At 42.3% G+C, this 17,996-nt stretch overlaps 1 non-coding gene across 1 annotated transcript; it reads left to right on the forward strand.

The window, feature by feature from the left end:
* Window positions 1-2,661: 2,661 nt before the first annotated feature.
* On the forward strand, window positions 2,662-2,794 carry LOC126014677 (small nucleolar RNA SNORA51). The gene has a single exon (XR_007497679.1). It is a non-coding gene; the product is annotated as a small nucleolar RNA SNORA51 (small nucleolar RNA).
* Window positions 2,795-17,996: the final 15,202 nt, after the last annotated feature.

The raw sequence follows: 17,996 nt of genomic DNA on the forward strand, positions 1-17,996 counted from the left end.
GGGAAGAGAGAGAGGGAAGGGGTGAGAGAGGGAAGGGGAGAGAGATGGAGAGAGGAAGGAAGAAAGAGGGCGCCCCCTATGGGCTTGATAAGTGAAATGCTTTCTACTATACCAGCACTTCAGTCCGAACTCATCCTGGTGGTTTGGCACTGCCTGTAGGTTGGAAGGTTCCTTCAGGTGTTCATGTGTTTGTGGCTCACTCACTAGGTGCCAGGAACTAAGCGGTGGTGAGACTAGAGACTCTAGAGGCATAGCCTCTGGCTCCTACTGTCCTCCCTGCCTGCCCACAAGTCACCTGCTCATTCTCACCCTGTGCAGAACTGCCTGGAGCAAGAATCCACCATGAGTGGGGGTGGAGGATGAGAGAGGCGTCAGGCTAGCTTCAGTGGTGAATAAAAGGGATATCCTGTGGGTATAGGGGTCCACAATGAGCTGGGGATTCTCCAATTTCAACAACTTCCTGTGAAACGCCATTGCAGCACATCCAAGCACCGTATCCGCAAATCTCCTTCTTTGGTGCTTCCCATAATCCCACTCCCACTGCCATTTTTGTGAACTACCATAGAGGTCTTATTTGTGACCCACATCAATGATTGTTTTCTTTTACATTAGTTTTAACATTTAAATACTTCATTAAAAAATGTTACACCACTGTCATACTTGTAAGCTAATATTTTTCTAATAAAATTTAGGAGAACTTGAGAAGTTTTTTTTTTTAATTTTATTTTATTGACACCATTGTGATCTACAAAGTCCTTCATAGTTGAATTTCAGATATACAGTGAGTCAAGGCCATTCCCACCACCAGTGTCGATATCTCTCCTCCAATGAACCCAGAATGCATCCTATACCACCACTCTTTGCCCCCTGGTCTGCAATTATAACAGGTCCATTTAAGTTTAGGTGGTTAAAGTCTACTAGGTCTCTTGATTCTATTGTCATTGACTTTGGCTTGGATATTTAGTTCTGTCCTTATTTCCTTATTTTTTTCTCCACCAATTTGGCTCCTGGCCCCCAGTCTTTCTTTTTTTGTTTCTTCTTAGTTTTATAGAAAAATGCAGATATATGTGATAAAACAAAGTGATCTATGACCCAAGGTTCTATGAAAAAGGTGTGAGCCTCTATTTAAAAGATAAGAAAAAAAAAAGAAAGAAAAAGTGTGTGTGTGTGTGTGTGTGTGTGTGTGTGCGTGTGTATGTGTTTGGCAAGTTCCCCCTCACCCCCATTGGCACAGCAAAAGATGGGGAAAATAGAGAGGAAAAAACTTTGGCTTAAAAACAGGGAGACCTTGGGGCTGGCGAGGTGGCGCTAGAGGTAAGGTGTCTGCCTTGAAGCGCTAGCCAAGGAAGAACCTCGGTTCGATCCCCTGGCGTCCCATATGGTCCCCACAAGCCTGGGGCGATTTCTGAGCCCTTAGCCAGGAGTAACCCCGGAGCATCAAATGGGTGTGGCCCCCCCAAAAAACAAACAAACAAACAAACAAAAAAACCAGGGAGACCCTGTTTTTAAAGGTATCTTTAAAGAGGAAACAGTACTCTCCAAACAAGTGAAAGCAGAAATAAATAAATGGGACTATATTAAGCTGAGAAGTTTCTGCACCTCAAAAGAAATAGTGCCCAGAATACAAGAGACACCCACTGAGTGGGAGAAAATATTCACCCATCAGATAAGGGGTTAATATCCAAAATATACAAGGCACTGACAGAACTTTACAAGAAAAAAAAAACATCTAACCCCATCAAAAAATGGGGAGAATGAACAGACACTTTGACAAAAAAGAAATACAAATGGCTAAAAGGCACGTGAAAAAATGCTCCACATCACTAATCATCAGGGAGATGCAAATCAAAACAACTATGAGGTAACATCTTACGCCACAAAGATTGGCACACATCAGAAAGAATGAGAACAAGCAGTGCTGGTGGGAATGTGGAGAGAAAGGAACTCTTATTCATTGCTGGTGGGAATGCTGTCTGGTCCAACCTTTGTGGAAAGCGATATGGAGATTTCTCCAAAAGCTGGAAGTTGAGCTCCCATACGATCCAGCTATACCACTCCTAGGGATATATCCTAGGAACACAAAAATACAATACAAAAATCCCTTTCTCACATTCATTATTCTCACATTCTATATTCATTGCAGCATTGTTTACAATAGACAGACTCTGGAAACAGCCTAGATGCCCCTCAATAGATGAATGGTTAAAGAAACTGTGGTACATATACACAATGGAATATTATGCAGCCATCAGAAGAGATGAAGTCATGAAATTTTCCTGTATATGGATGTACATGGAATCTATTATGCTGAGTGAAATAAGTCAGAGGGAGAGAGAAAAACACAAAATGGCCTCCCTTATTTATGGGTTTTGAGAAAAATAAAAAACATTTGTGTAATGATTCTCAGAGACAAAATAGAGGACTGGAGGGTCCAGCTCCTGACATGAAGCTCACCACAGAAATCATTTAGTGCAGTCAGAGAAATAATTACACTGAGAACTATCATAAAAAAATGTGACTGAATGAGGGAAGTAGGAAGCCTGTCTAGAGTACAGGCCGATGTGGGGTGGGGAAGAAAGACACTTAGAATATTGGTCATGGGAGTGTTTCACTGGTGAAGGATTTAAAAAAAAATAAAAAATAAAATTAAATAAAAGATAAGGCCTCCCAATTCTTATCACAGGCTGTGTTCTTTACACTGACTGTATAGAAAGAGGAGGTACAGTAAATGTACCCCATATACACATCAGCCCAGGCCCTTTGCCTGGTCTGTATTGTGAATTGGGGGACCAAAAAAAAATAACAGGGAGACCCTACCCATGAAGCATCCTGCCTTAAGAACAACTATAGGCTCCAGGCATACATACTAAGTTATCTAATGCCAAATTCTGTCTTTGTGGTCTCAGTAAAAGTTCTTCTCAATCACAGTTCTTATAGTCAGGTTTCTGTAGTTAGTAGGTAGAGATCCTAGTTTTTGTACAGATCTTATGTTGAAGTCAGGGTGTCGAGGACTGTTTTCTGGTTTCGTCTGTTAGGTGGCAATGCAGGGAACCCTGAAAGCAGAACCTGAAAAGTTTTTGTTTTTGTTTTTTGGGGCCACACCTGGTGACGCTCAAGGGTTACTTCTGGCTATGTGCTCAGAAATCGCTTCTGGCTTGGGGGAACCAAATGGGATTCCAGGGGAACGAACCGTGGTCCTTCCTAGGCTAGTACTGGCAAGGCAGATGCCTTACTGCTCTGTGCCACCACTCTGGGCCCCAGAACCTGAAAAGTTTTTAAATGTCTGTGTGTAGTCTCTGTGTATAGAGCCACCACTTGTAATTCTCCAGAGTTTCTGTGCCTTATCCATCAACTGTGTCCACAGAGGCCACAAATTTCACAGATGTATCTATGGAATTGTGCCCAGGACTGGAAGGAGTGATAGGGCACAAGTCAAGTGACACCACTATTATAACTATTTTTAATTAGGAGTCACTCTGGGTGGCTGAGGTGTAGCTCTGGTCAAGCAGTATGTAGGGGGTCACCGGGGTCAAACCTGCTAGTGTTGGGCTGGCTCTTGCAGTGCTGGGGCTTAAAGCCAGGGCCTCACACATACAAATTCTACTACTTGAGCATATCTCTGGTACCACAATATTTTTATATACTGTATATCTGTGTGAAATTTTATTTGATGAGTTAAGTTCCCCTGTCACCAAGGTATCATAATCTCATCGCCAAACTTATATCCAGGCTTTAGAGAAGAGGGTCTGGAATGGTCCTAATATGGTACCACTGACCACATGTGGTCACTGAACTCTAAACTAATTAGACAGTTAAAAACTAATTAAACAGTTGAAAGTTGAGTTCCTAGGTCAGGGAGCCACCTCAGTGATCTGGGAAACACACTCTGCATGTTCTGGGACCTAACTTTGAATCCAATACAACATGCAGGCCTCAGCATTGAACCAGTGGCTGTGTTTGTAAGGGCCATCCCTTTCTTGTGTTGCCTGAGAAATAAATGCAACTTCCAGAGAACCCGGGTCTCACAACAGGTTTGAGCTGGAATTGATTTTAGGTCATTGCACATGAAGAAGCTTTTTCCTGGTGCCAAGTTTTCTGTAACCCCCACATTCAGTTATATAATCCCACATGGCGTCATGACCCACAGTTTAAGAATCTAGTATTTAGAAGTGCATTAAGTTAAAGTATTTTTTAGGGGTAGGGAGATGGATGTGTTTTAAGAGCTGGGCATATGTATTGCATGGAGGAGGTCCCCGATTTGATCTCAGCACCACATGATTCCTGACCACCAAGCCAGAGAAGTCAGCCTTGCACAGCACTGCTTAAGCAAACAGTTAAAATATTTAGAGGAGATGAAAAACTTTAGATTTCATCAAGATATGTAGAACAAAACATTCGAGGCAATGTCCCCCCCCCCCACCAAGATTAGGTCCAGCTCTCCAGGATCTATCTAATCAATCTAATCAGAGCTTATATGCTGTGCCTGATTGTTACCCCTAGAGTTGTTTTTTAAGATAGTTTTACCACCTTTTTATTTTCATGTCATTCGTTTTCTGATTCATTTTCAGGCTGTTCGCATTACAGAGTGTCCTACATTCAGGATTTGACTGTTTTACTTGAGGGCTATTTAAACTTGACTTTTTCTTCCTCTAGCTTGCAGAAAATTAGTTCTGCTTAGGATTTATATGTTTATATAGATATTTGCATGCTGGCAATGAACTGTATTGGCTCCTGGTGGGAAAAAATAAAAGTGAATCTAATCTTCCTGAGTTTTTGTTTGCCATTTTCACAATAGGGGACAGTACTGGCCTCCACTGGAGCCTTTCTTTTTCATTTTTCTTTCTGGTGGTGCTCAGGGCTTACTCCTGGCTATTTGTTCAGGGATGGCCCCTGGAAGAACTTGTAGGGAGGGTGATCACAAGTAGTGCTGGGGATGAAACCTAGGTTGGCCAAGTACAAGGCAAGCACAATACCTGTTGTACTCTCTCCGGCCCATTTATGAATTCTTTCAACTTCCTTGTATTTTCTGAAAAATCTAAGAGCAGAGGAGCACTAGGACATCAAGGGACAAATATAAGATTCAGGAGCTGAGTTGTCTGTAACAGTTTCAGCTTAATTTCTAAACCTGCTTCTGCAGGGATATGGGGGGGTGAGTGAGAGAGTAACTAGAGGCTGAAACCTTACACATGAACTTCTCTAATATAGAACAATCCCTTAAAAATAGCCAGGAGTGACCCTTTTTTTCCCCCAGCACCAAGTTGGGAGTAACCTCAAAAGTATTGTTAGGTGTGGCCTCCAAGAAATATGAGAGGAAAGAAAAGGAATACAGTGTAAGTCCTGAAAGCAAAAAAAGTTGTTCTAAAGAACAGGAAAACATGAAATGTCTTCATGTGCATATGCTTTACTGGTATATAGTGGTAACCGTGTAGGGCATCCTGATGCTCAGATGAAGGTTAAGGAAGGGAAGAGAGAAGAGTTATGTCCATTGCTCTGGTGTCCACTCCCAGAGAACCACCATCTCTGCAGAGAAACCTGAAGGAGTTGGCTTGTGAATGGATGCAAGCCTTGTCTGCAGTCGCCTGTGTGAATCCACAGTACAAAGCGGGCATTGTTTTTAGAAAGGCCGCTGGGGAATGAGCAGGCATTCTCAGGTCAGGGAGAACAGATGCAACCTAGACCTTGTTTGGAGAACATGGTGGTTTCTCACAGGGGTCAGCTGATCACCTGCCTTGCTAAGCTCAGCCATGTGCTATGAAAACATGGCCCCGAGAGCCTCGCAGGCAGGAACCCTCTGTCCTGTTTGTTGGTGTTGGCCAAAAATATTTCTTCACCTCAAATACTTTTGCTGGGAACAAGTGCTCTAGGCCCACTAGAAGCATCACTAGGGGGAGGGAAACAGCTGGAGTGCTGGGAAAATATTTTCAAGGGTCAGAGTATACCTGGGGGCCCATGAGTGACTCCCTAGGGACTTCCACTGTGTCCTGCTGCTCTGTTGTGTGTGTTCTTTCCTTTCATCACAGGAGAAGCCCTGCAAGGAGGCGGCTCTGCCAGGAAACACACAGGCCGCGTTTCACAAACTCAACAGTGCAGATGGATTGGGGTGGATGTCTCTTCCACCGTCATGGCACATGGACAAACGTGGGGACCAGCAGGAAAGCTGGTGAGAAATGAGCATTCTCAGTCTCCTTTCCAGGCCTCTGGAGTGGGAATGGACATTTCTGTGCACTCTCCCCAACTCATCCCCAGAAGACAATGTTGTGGAGGGGGGGGGCACATAAAAGTCTCCCAAGCACATGGGATTCTAAAACTGGCTTAACAATGTGATCATAAGTGGAGTTTGAAAGCAGATGTACAGCAGCCTCAGTTCAAGAAGCTCTGTGTTTCCTTTTCTTGGCTGGCACTGGAGGGCTTCCTCTTCCCAGGAGATGGAAGACCCCTGTATAGTCCCACATTTCCTTTATGGGAAGCAACCTGATTTACAATAATGTTCATGGTAGGGTTGCAAGCTGGCACTGGTCAAGTCTACACCCTCTCCCATAGTCTCAGTGTCCCTGAATCCCAACCCTCCGCTTAGTTTTGTAGACAAGTTCTCAATTTCTGTTGTCTTTGACAACTTGTTATCCTTTGATCACTTGTTATCCCTAGCATGTTTCTTTATATCCCTCACATGTATCTGTCTCCTTTTTTTAATTGATTTTTAGGTCACACCCAGCGGTGCTCAGGGGTTACTCCTGGCTCTGTGCTCAGAAGTCGCTCCTGGCAGGTCAGGGGACCATATGGGATGCCGGGATTCGAACCACTGTCCATCCTACCTCTGTTTTATTTCTTCAGACCTTATCTGTCTCCTTTGACTAGTTTGCTAAGCATGATATTCTCCAGGCTCATCCATGTAGAAACCAGTTGCATGATTTCATCTTTTCTTAGAGTCAAGCCCACTGTATACATGTACCATAGTTTATCAAGTCATTGGCACTGAGGTGGTTGCCATATTTTGACCACTGTGAATAGTGCTGCAATGGGCATAGGAGGGCAAATGCCTTTATGAACGTGTTATTCCCCACCTACATTTTTTTTTATCAAGACTTTAGATCTTCTCCCCAAGACCCCCTTCCTTTCCATTTTCATCCTCCCCCTGTCTTTGTGAATAGTCCATGTCTGCCAGCCTTTTCTCACCTGTTAACTTTCTTTTGTTTGTTTTTCTGGATCACAGCCAGCAGTGCTCAGAGCTAATTCATGGCTTATTCATGAGTCTGAGCTCAAGGAAAACTCCATGTGGCTTGGGAGAAGCATATCAAGTGCTGAGGATTTCATTTGGGTCAGCAGACTGCAAGGCAAATGCCCTCTCACTGTACTCTAGACCCCATTTCTTGTTACATTTCTTCTCTGAAATACATTCAGAAGCAATAACAACAAAAAGATCTGAGATAAGTCAACCAAGGCTCCAGGAATTATTTCCCTGTTTACCTATGTGCCACATTGCATGGCAATAACTCAAAGATTATTCAGAAGTTATTTATGATTTTCTTTTGGGCCACATCTGGCAGTGCTGAGGGTTCACGCCTGGCCAGGATTGTGGGAACCATAGGGAGAGTAGGGGATAGAACCCAGCTAACTCTGTACTATTTGGAGGGATATTACAGTACCTGCTTACTATCACAGTAAGCACACTGGTGGGGGTTGGGGTTGTATTTAAAAAACTATGTTTTGGGTTTGAGGTCAAACCCATTGGTGCTCGGGGCTTATTTACTACTGGCTTTAAGCACAGGGATTACTCCTGATAGGGCCTGGGAACCACAGGGAGTTCTGGGGATCAAACTCAGATCAACTACATGCAAAGCATGTGACCTATTGTTGTACTGTCTTCAGCCTTTAAAACATGGAATTATAATTTTAATACTATTAACCATGTTACCCAATTCATAAAAGAGCAACCAATGTTCCAGGGTTAAATGAATCCCTTTCATTTAATCCCTTTCATAGCACAGGGAAGTTTGTTCTCCCCAGTTGACTCTGCTTACTTCCTGGTTTCTACTTTCTCATAAACAATCTGCTGGGAATATTTCACCATGGCCAGCTTTGTTTTTGTTTATTCAGCACATACAGAATGATGTCAGGGAGCACGCCTATAGGAAGTACATGAGTGTGTGTAATGCTGATGCCAGAGAGGTGAGAAAGTCAAGGATCACCCTTCCCCACCCTCTCTAGTTCTGCAGTAGTCCAGCCAGAGGATACCATTGTCCTACATAACAATATATAAACTCCTTAGTTTTTCCTTATAATTTTACTATCTAGTCACATCTCCCCACCCCCAAATATGGCTTTAGGGCTGTGGAGATAGCTCAAAGGGCTGGAGTGCAGACTTTACATATGGAGCCTAGATTTTTTATCCCTAGTACTGTTGTTGAGGGCCACCTCCAAGTAGAGTCAGGTGTGGCCTCTCAGTACCACTGGAAATGGCCCCCAAACTCAAAACAACCAAAGAAACATGGCTTTCTGAACACGTATCTGTAACATTCATGTTCGTTTTTTTTTTTTTTCACTTTTTTGGGTAGGGTCACACTCAGTGGTATTAAGGGGTTACTCCTGGCTCTGTACTAACAAATTACTCCTGGTGGTATAATAGCTGGGGGACCATATGGGATGCTGGGGATTGAATCCTCATCATCTGCAAGGCAAGCGCCCTACCTGCCGTACTGTTGCTCTGGCCCTCAGTATTTTTACTTTTCTTGTTTAGCATCCTATTTGGGGCATGACCACAAATTAGGTGACAGATCTGATTAGTAGAACGTATGGGAATGTTCAGGAAAAAATGCTTTGTGGGCACAATCACAAATTAGGTGACAGGATGAGTAGAACATATGGGAATTTTCAGTAGAAAATGCTTTGTATGATTTGGTCTAATGCATTTTGTTGCGATTCAGCTGGAGAATGTGGTCAGTTTTCATAAATCTTCTGTTTGTGCGTAAGAGGATGTAGGTGCTAGCAGGTGAGAACTGTTCCTTGTATGTCTATGAGGCCAAATTTTGATTTTTGAATTTTTCTATTTCTCTTTTGAAGGTGTCAATCTTTACAGCAAAGTAAACGATTGGTGGGAAATCTAATTGTAAGTTATTTTGCCTCCCCAGAACAGTCACACTTTTCTTGGCCCTTCTTTGTTGTTGTGACTGGGGTATCTCACACACATGCTCAATGGCAGTGCTTGTCCATGTTCTGATTGGAGTGCTCCACAGTCAGTCACTACTTTGCAGGGGTGCTGGGATCATACATGGCACATTTGATCTGTACCAGAGATCAAACTTATGGCCTCAAAGTTCCCAGGAGCCAGACTGAAATTTTAAAATTTTTATTTATTTAAAGAAAATTCATCACATAATTGATGACATAGTTGATTACAGTACATTTGTTTCCAGGTAAGTGAAAACAAAGTTATTAAAAAATCGGAAAGAAAAAATAAAATGAAGAGAAGAGAAAAAAAGAAGAAAGAACAAGTACAAGAGAAAGCTCATTTGTGAGGATTATTATATCAACAACGAAGTCATTAATACAACGGCAGAAGGTTTAGTAAACTCTTGTTGTTATATGTCCAATCTGTCCAGCACTGGCAATATCAGCCCAACATCCAGATTACCTGAAGTGTGGTCAGATCGGTGTCCCCACAGAGAATTGTAGAGGTCAGTCATGAGGCAGGCAGCAGGAAAGTGGTGATTCTGAGTGACAGAGGCAGCAAGTATGAATTCAGTAGGGTGGGGGCTTAGTGAATCTTTTGGATTCATCCTGTTCCCCTCTAGCAATGTTTATTTTTTCTTGAGTGTTTATCCTGCAGATTGCTGTGTATTTTCTGTGTACATTTTGACTTTATAATAGTGGTGAAGGGTGAGGATGGCAGGGGACTTGGTCATGTCCTAAGACCAATGGGTGAGCATTCCCTCTTGCACCATGAAGTAGAGATACTGAACTCACTGACTACACAACCCATCCGATTTTTCCGCTTAAGACTGCCTAGTGCTTTCCTGTCTCGCTCAGGCTTTGCATGACCTGTTCTTGCTTCCCTTCCCTCAAGGCTGCCTCCTTCCTTGGCTAGAACATACCTCTCTCTCACTGCCCTTCCTTCAGCAAGCAGGACCTTGCCTCTGGGACTTGGCATGTGGTACTAGAAGTCAAACCCAGGACCGCATCCATGCAGGGCACATACTCTGCCATTGAGAGCCACCTCCTGGTCTGGAGCCATTCTTGACCACATCCTGGCCTCCAGAATATCCAGAATCTAACTCTTTTCCATGTCAAGTAGGATGACACATTAACAAACTGGAAAGGTTGTTGGCGAGGTTGTGCCCTCTGATGCTGAAAGTTTCTTTCTGCTCTGCTTGGACACAGTAACTGCCTCTGTCTTCAAGATTCTCAGAGATCCCATGGCCAGTTTCCTTCCTTCAGATGTTTCAGTCTTCCTGTGAGGCTTCAGTGAGAACTCCATCTACAAAGTCCACACGTTTCGTCCTCTTTCTGACTCTTTACTCTCCTCAATATTAACTGCTAGTGTATTCTGTGTGACTTATCAGTTCTGATTGACTTGCTTCTTGAAGACCTAGTTACTGATGCTTCTTGTGTGCCAGCCCCATGCTGGGATGCAAGGAGTCCTATGGGATGCAGCTGTCAACAAGATCACTCAGAAGCTGGCTCTTCAGGGGTGTACCTTCTCATAGAGAGGGGCCAAGGACTCAGTGACTTCTCCCTTTTAGGATAATAATTCCTTGTTTGACCCTGCCTGACTCCTCTGGAGTCTAACACTCTGTGTTAGAGCAAAGGAAGCTGGCTCCTCTTCCTGTCTCCTGTTCTCTCTCCTCCTATTATTTCTCACCAGGCCACATTGGATGCTCAGGGATTACTGCTACTTTGCATTTAGGAATCACTCCTGGTGGTGCTAGGGGGGATCATATGAAATGATGAGATCAAACCCAGCTTGGCTGTGTGCCAGACAAGTGCCTTACTCACTGTACTACTGATCTAGCCCCTATACTCCTACTCTAATGAAACAGTTTGATCAAGGTCCCTGAGGAACCCCACAAAGTCAATGGAGGTTTGTCCAAGGCCTCCATTGTGTCTGACCCAGGCCATGTCTCCAGGGATGGGTCCTTTCCTGTCCTCCCCAGATCCATTCGCTCTGTATTTTCTTCCTCTATAGTCTCCTCTCCCAATGCCTCCTCTATTCTATTATCTCCTGGTAGCTGCACTGCTTAGCTCCATTACTTCTCCTGTGTGCTTTCCTAACATGGGTTTACATTATTCACACAAGAGCTTGTAACTCCTAATGTTACATATCCAGCCTCAGATGTCTAGAATTATGCCATCTCAACAACTTCATTTGGTATCTGGGAGGAATCCCAACTAGTCTAATGCAGAATTCTTGATCTTTTACTCCCTGCACTTTGCTTTTTGGCTCTTCTGATACTCCCATCGATCGATCTGTTCCTCAGGCCACAACCTTTGGAGCCATTCATTTTTATCTCCTAAACTGTGGTAGCACCCACCTGAAGGTACTTGAGGGTTACCAGGACCAAGTCCTGTTGGCACTTGGTGCTTGAAGCGGTGGCTGGTTGGGGCTGGGGGAGAATGTGGTAGTAGAAGTCAAACCCAGGACTGCATCCATGCAGGGCACATAATCTGCCATTGAGAGCCACCTCCTGGTCTGGAGCCATTCTTGACCACATCCTGGCCTCCAGAATATCCAGAATCTAACTCTTTTCCATGTCAAGTAGGATGACACATTAACAAACTGGAAAGGTTGTTGGCGAGGTTGTGCCCTCTGATGCTGAAAGTTTGTTTCTGCTCTGCTTGGACACAGGAACTCTACGGGTATCCTTGTCTCCACCAGAGGAGCCCCAGAAGATGTTGATATGTTTCCCCAGATCTGGATGGACCCCCTGAAGCACTACTGTCCAGCAGCAGTTGCATGAATGAAGAGATAATCAGCAGCACATTTAGTGAACAGAGGCATCCTGCAGCATTCAGAGGGCTGGTCCTACAGAGGATGTGCTGTTGGATTCCAAAACTCCAAATACTCTCAGGAGAGCAGTTATCTTTCCAGGAAGAATTCGCAGTGGGGAGTACTAGAGGCCTCAAAGAAAAAGATAATGGATGAGTCTTCATCTGGAAACCAGTTAAAGCATTTGCTTGGTGAAAATTCTCAGAGAAGGGACACGTAATGATTTGTGAACTTTGCTGCACATAACTTTGACTTCAGTCGAAGAACAAAAACAATTTAGACTCAATCAGTATAATCTTCTCTGTTTCTACATGAGTCTGTGCCACATGACTCTCAGAGAGAAGGTTTCTGAGCCACCCCTGATCCTAGTCTTGTGCACAAACATGCTACTCTTCTACAACCAGGGAATGGCCCTTACATTACAATTTTTTTTTAATTATTCTGATCTTTTTTGAGTCACACCCAGTGGTACTGGCTCTGTGATCAGGGATCATTGCTGGTAGGGTTTGGAGGACCATATGTGGTGACAGGACTGAGCTAAGGTCAGCCATGTGAGGCAAGTACCCTACCTTCTGTAGAGTCTTTTTAAGTGTCTTTGACTCTTATCATCCCAAAGCTCACAACTGCAGCTTTGTCTACAGAATAAAATCTCCAACCTTCCCAGGTAGCTTCCAAGACTAGTATGCAATCCTTGCTATGATTCAGCCCCATGGTTCATTGCTGCACGTGCCAGCATCACTCCCACCTGTTTCCTTGTACCCACTGTTTCCTAGATTTGGAATGCTCATCCCCTGGCCAGGAGGCCAATCCTGAGCAGTCTCTTACTTTCATGTTCCTTTGGCTCCTATTATTTCACTGGAATACCTTCAGCTCTGCTGAAGGTCAGGTTTTTAGAAGGCTCTTTATGAAAACCTAGAGGTCTTTTTAAGTCATGGAATATATTCAGCTAGAGCACAAGACTTCTGGAAGTTAAGATCCTTGGAGCAGTCTTAGCCCGATCATGAACCAGTGAGTCCTGGATGGTACTGAGCATAGTACTTCATAGTGGTCCCCTACTCACTCACATACCCTTGTTTTCTTTCCTATCCTTTCCCATACCCTCATTATTCTTCCAGGGGTCACTTCCGAAATGATTGGCTTAAATTTGTCTCATGGTTTCCTTTCTGTCTATTTCCTTGTTTCAGGGTCTTCCTGGGGGAGGGTGGAACTAGATAAAAGAGGTTTCAGAACAGAAAGCAGCACCCCAGAGTGAGGCATTGGACTTAGATGCCAGACAGAGGAAATTGGAATGTACCTCAGTGCTCAGTTTCATGTGCTGGTGGTAAAGCAGTACACACAGATCAGTTATCAAATCTCTCACCTAGGATACACTGAGATAAAGAAAGACAATGCGTTCTGATTAGCCAACTGTCACCTCAGAACTGGAATGTCCCATGCCTGCCTTGAGAGACTTGCATTATTTCCTACAGGCTGAGCACAGAAAGTGCTGAGACTTAGACCTCTTTATCACAGGGTGGTGCAGTTACAAAGGGGATCAACAACTCCTGGAAAAAGTCCTATGCTGAAGCAAACAAGACTGGGGAAAGAAGGGACTCTGATATGAGATAGGTCCACCTCGGATGGATGCCCTTAGGAACACTGTTATCAGATTCCTCTGAACCCTTGGGTCTAGCAGAGGCTCACTCCTCCACTTTCAGTCATGAATCCTAAATAAAAAAAAAATGGGGATGAATATCAGCATGTCTGTAAGAGAACTAAGTTCTCCTTGGAGAGAAAATGAGTTATTTTCCCCAAAGAACCCAACATGCTAGCTAATACAGACAAAAAGGAACTGAACATGTATGTTCAAACATAGCCCTTGAAGAAGCAGGTACAGGGGAAGGATAACTAAAGCTGAATGAGTTTATTGATCAGGAGTTTTCTTCCAACAAGCATAGAGTTCGAACACACTGCTGTAATGGCTCTTTGGAGGTAATTGACCATTTCTAAAATTGACGTGGAGATTACATAACTGCCTCAGTAGACTATTGAGGAGGGTCAGAAGGCTCAGGAAGGTGTCCTAAGAGATCGCTTATAAACAGCAAAGCCCACCAATGGACACAGAATATTTCCTTCAATGAGACAAAAAGGAACAAAGACAGTGTTATCAGTTGAGCAGCTCAGTGATGGATGAGCCACTGTTTGAATTGGCAGTGGGAGATGCTGGCTCATTGCTGGCTGGAATGGAGGAAAGATTAGGCTTGAAAGGCTGAAAACATGGAGTTTGAATTAAGAGATCAGATCAACAGAGCTATTGGAGTAAGCAGAGTATGGGAGTAAGTTTTTTTGCTTTGTTTCAAACTATTTTTTCCTTTTGAGCAGCTTTAGGTCCAGAGCAAAAATTAAACAGAAGATGGCAGTTCCTTAAATCCCCACACATGCATACATACATACACCTGTACTACATAATAACATCCCTTGCTAGAGTGGGATATTGTTTCAGTTGATGAATCTGGGATACATTAGAACCACTCAAAGTCTATTGCCTGCTGCAGAGTTCATTCTTAGTGGTGTCCTTTCTGTGGGTTTGGGCAAATGCAGGATAATCCTTTTTAGTGTTTCTATAGTCTTGTCTTTTCCAGAGCATCTTGTAGTAGGAATCATAGAATAACACAACCATTATAGGTTGCCTTTTTCTTAAAAATAAGCAATGTATTGAAGGTTTCTCCATAACTTTTTGTGGCTTCATAGTTTCTTTTAAGTGCTGAGTAATCTACCAGCATTTCTGTCTTTTTGTTTTTTTTTTTTTTTGTTTTTGAATCACACCCAGCAGTGCTCAGGGGTTCCTCCTGGCTCTAGGCTCAGAAATCACTTCCGGCAGGCTCAGGGGACCATACGGGATGCCAGGATTCGAACCACCGTCCTTCTGCATATAAGGCAAACACCCTACCTTCATGCTATCTCTCTGGCCCCTGCATTTCTGTCTTATAGTGTATCCATACTGAAGAACATCTGAACTGATTCCAAAATTAGGCAATTAATACATAAAATTGCATATCCCTGTGCAGGTTTTATTGTAGACACGTGTTCAACAACTTTGGTTAAATATCAAGAAATGTGAATGTGGCAGTGTTCTGGGTAAGAGTCTGTTTAGTTTTGAACTCCCAAACTGTCTTTCAAAGAGGATATATCATTTTGAAAATCCATGAACAATTTATTTTGGTCCATAACTTTGTCAATGTTTGGTGGGTTTGGCATTCTGTTTTTTCCCCACTGTGATAGGTATGAAGAAGTATATCATGGTTTTAATTTGCTTGCCTTTTTGGTATGATATATGGAGAGCATCCTTTCAGATGCTATTTGACATTTGTCTTCTTTGATACTATCTACATCTATTATGTTTGGCCCAGTTCTTAAGATGTTTTTCTTATTTTTTAGTTTTAAAATGCCTTTGTATATTTTGAGTAACAATTCTTTATCAGATAAGTCCTTTGCAAATATTTTCTCCTAGATTTGACATGCTCTCTTACTCTCTTGACATTATCTTTTACAGAGTAGATTTTTAAAAATTTGAATTAATTCCAACTTCTTAATTTTATTTTTCTTTCATGGTTTATGTCTGTGGTGTGATATCTAAAAAGTCATACCCAAGTTCATCTAGATTTTTTCTTGTATTCTTTTCTAGATTTAGTTTGATTTTTACATTTAGATCTAAGATACATTTGACTTCATTTATGTCGAGTTTAAGGTTTTCATGAAGGTTTGTGTCTGCAATCCTTTTAAATATATTTTTTTGCATGGGATATCTGGATTTTTAGTATAATTTGTTGAAGAGATTATTTTTGTTTAATTGCATTTCTTTTGCTCCTTTGCCAAAGATTAGCTGATTTTATTAATGTGGTTCTATTTCTGCATTCTCTTCTGTTCTATTGAATTTTGTCTATTCTTTTTCTATGTGCATTTTTTTCTTTTTTGGTCACACTCTGCAATGTTCAGGGTTTACTTCTGGCTCTGCACTTAGGAATTACTCCTGGCAGTACTAAGGGGACCACAGGATGCTAGGGATCGAACCTAGGCAGGCCATGTGTAAGGCAAATGCCCTACCAACTGTACTAATGCTCTGGCTCATCTTTGTTTATGACTTATTACCAATTATTATAGCTTTACAGCCTTCAAAATTGTGTTGTATATTCTGAACCTTTTGCATATTCCTATTGGCCTTAGAATCAGTTTGTTGGGACCGGAGAGACAGCACAGTGGTAAGGCGTTTGCGTTGCACGCAGCCAACCCAGGATGAATGGTGGTTCGAATCCTGGCATCCCATATGGTCCCCTGAGCCCGCCAGGAGCAATTTCTGAGTGAAGACCCAGGAGTAACCCGAGTGCTGCCAGGTGCAACCCCAAAATTAACAAACAAGCAAAACAATCAGTTTGTCAGTATCTAAAAAAAATACGTCGGTGGGCTTTTCATTAGGATCATATTGACTCTGTAAATCATGTTTGAAGAAACTAGCACCTTGCCAATAATTCTAAGAATATGTAATATTTATTTTATCAGTATGAGATTTATATTGATTTTATATATTTATATTGATGTTATATGCATGTTAGATTTACTACTTCATTTTTTGGGTCCTGATGTATACAAAACTGTGTTTTTAATGTCAAATTCCATTTGTTTGTGACTAGTATAAGATTGACTTTGATATATTAATCTCATTTCTTATAACCTTTTCTGATCATTTATTAGTTTGTTTGTTTTATTATTACTTTTGATTTTGGGGCCACATGTGGCAGTGCTTAGGGGTTACTCCTGGCTCTGCACTCAGACTGCTCCTGGCAGTCTCAGGGGACCATATGAAATGCCAGCAATCAAACCTGGGTCAGCTGCATGTAAGGCAAATGCCCTACCTGCTGTATTATTGCCCCAGCTACATGTTTTTATTTTATTATTATTTTGGTTTTTGGGCCATAGCTGGTGGTTTTCAAACTCATTCTTGGTTCTACACTCAAGAATCACTCCTGGAAGTACTCTGGGAAGAACAAACTGGGCCTGCCATATGCAAGGCAATTCCCCTATCTGCTGTACTATTATTCTAGACCTGTTTTTTGGTTTGTTTGCTTTTAATATTTTCTATATTGACAACCACGCTATCTGTGGACAAAAGGCAGTTTTATGTTTTCATTACTAATCTGGCTATCTTTTATTTCCTTTGCCTTATTTTATTAAATTAGCTAGTTCTTCCAATACAGTGTTGAAAAGGAGTGGAGAGAGGGGGCCATTCTTACCTTTACCAAATCTTAGCAAAAATGTTTCAGGTTTCCTATTATTAATAAAGACAGATGAGTGCCAGAGCAATAGCACAGTGGGTAGGGCACCTGTCTTGCATGTCGTCAATTCAGGTTACATCCCTGGAGCCCCATATGGTTCGTTGAGCCCTTAAGGAGTGATCCCTGAGTAAGGACTAAGCCCTTAACACCAAACACACACATACAAAGAAAGAAGGGATCTTTTTTATCTCATGTCAGGGCCCACCAGAGAACACACATTTCATCATTGGTTCTTGTTATTTAAAAAAAAGTAGAAGGAATTTTCAAAGTCCAGTTTTGCTTTGTCTAACATTAGAGTTTTATTTGCCTATAAAAGGTAAATTATGAATTGTAGTAATAAAAAAGACACACTTTATTTTTTGGGGGGACCACATCCAGCTGTGCTCAGGTCTTACGGATGATTCTATCCTCAGGGATCACTAGGTGGACCACATGTGGTGCTGGGGCTGGCTGCATTTAAGGCAAGTGCCCTGAGGAGGAATGCTTTATATAAGGTAAGAGCCTTAGACGAAAGACTACTTTTCCACTGATTCACATTTTAAAATAGACAGACACGAAGTGGGTCACTCACTTGATGTCAACGTGAAAGATGTATGATACCCACCCAGCTATATCTCCATCCCATCTGTTTTCTCTTCAAAGAGGTTACACTTTTCGGTTTCAGCACTGAAACAGTAAAACTTTTATTTTCTAAATGGTATCAATTA

This window comes from Suncus etruscus, chromosome 7, assembly GCF_024139225.1.
Source record: "Suncus etruscus isolate mSunEtr1 chromosome 7, mSunEtr1.pri.cur, whole genome shotgun sequence".
Lineage (NCBI taxonomy): Eukaryota > Metazoa > Chordata > Mammalia > Eulipotyphla > Soricidae > Suncus > Suncus etruscus.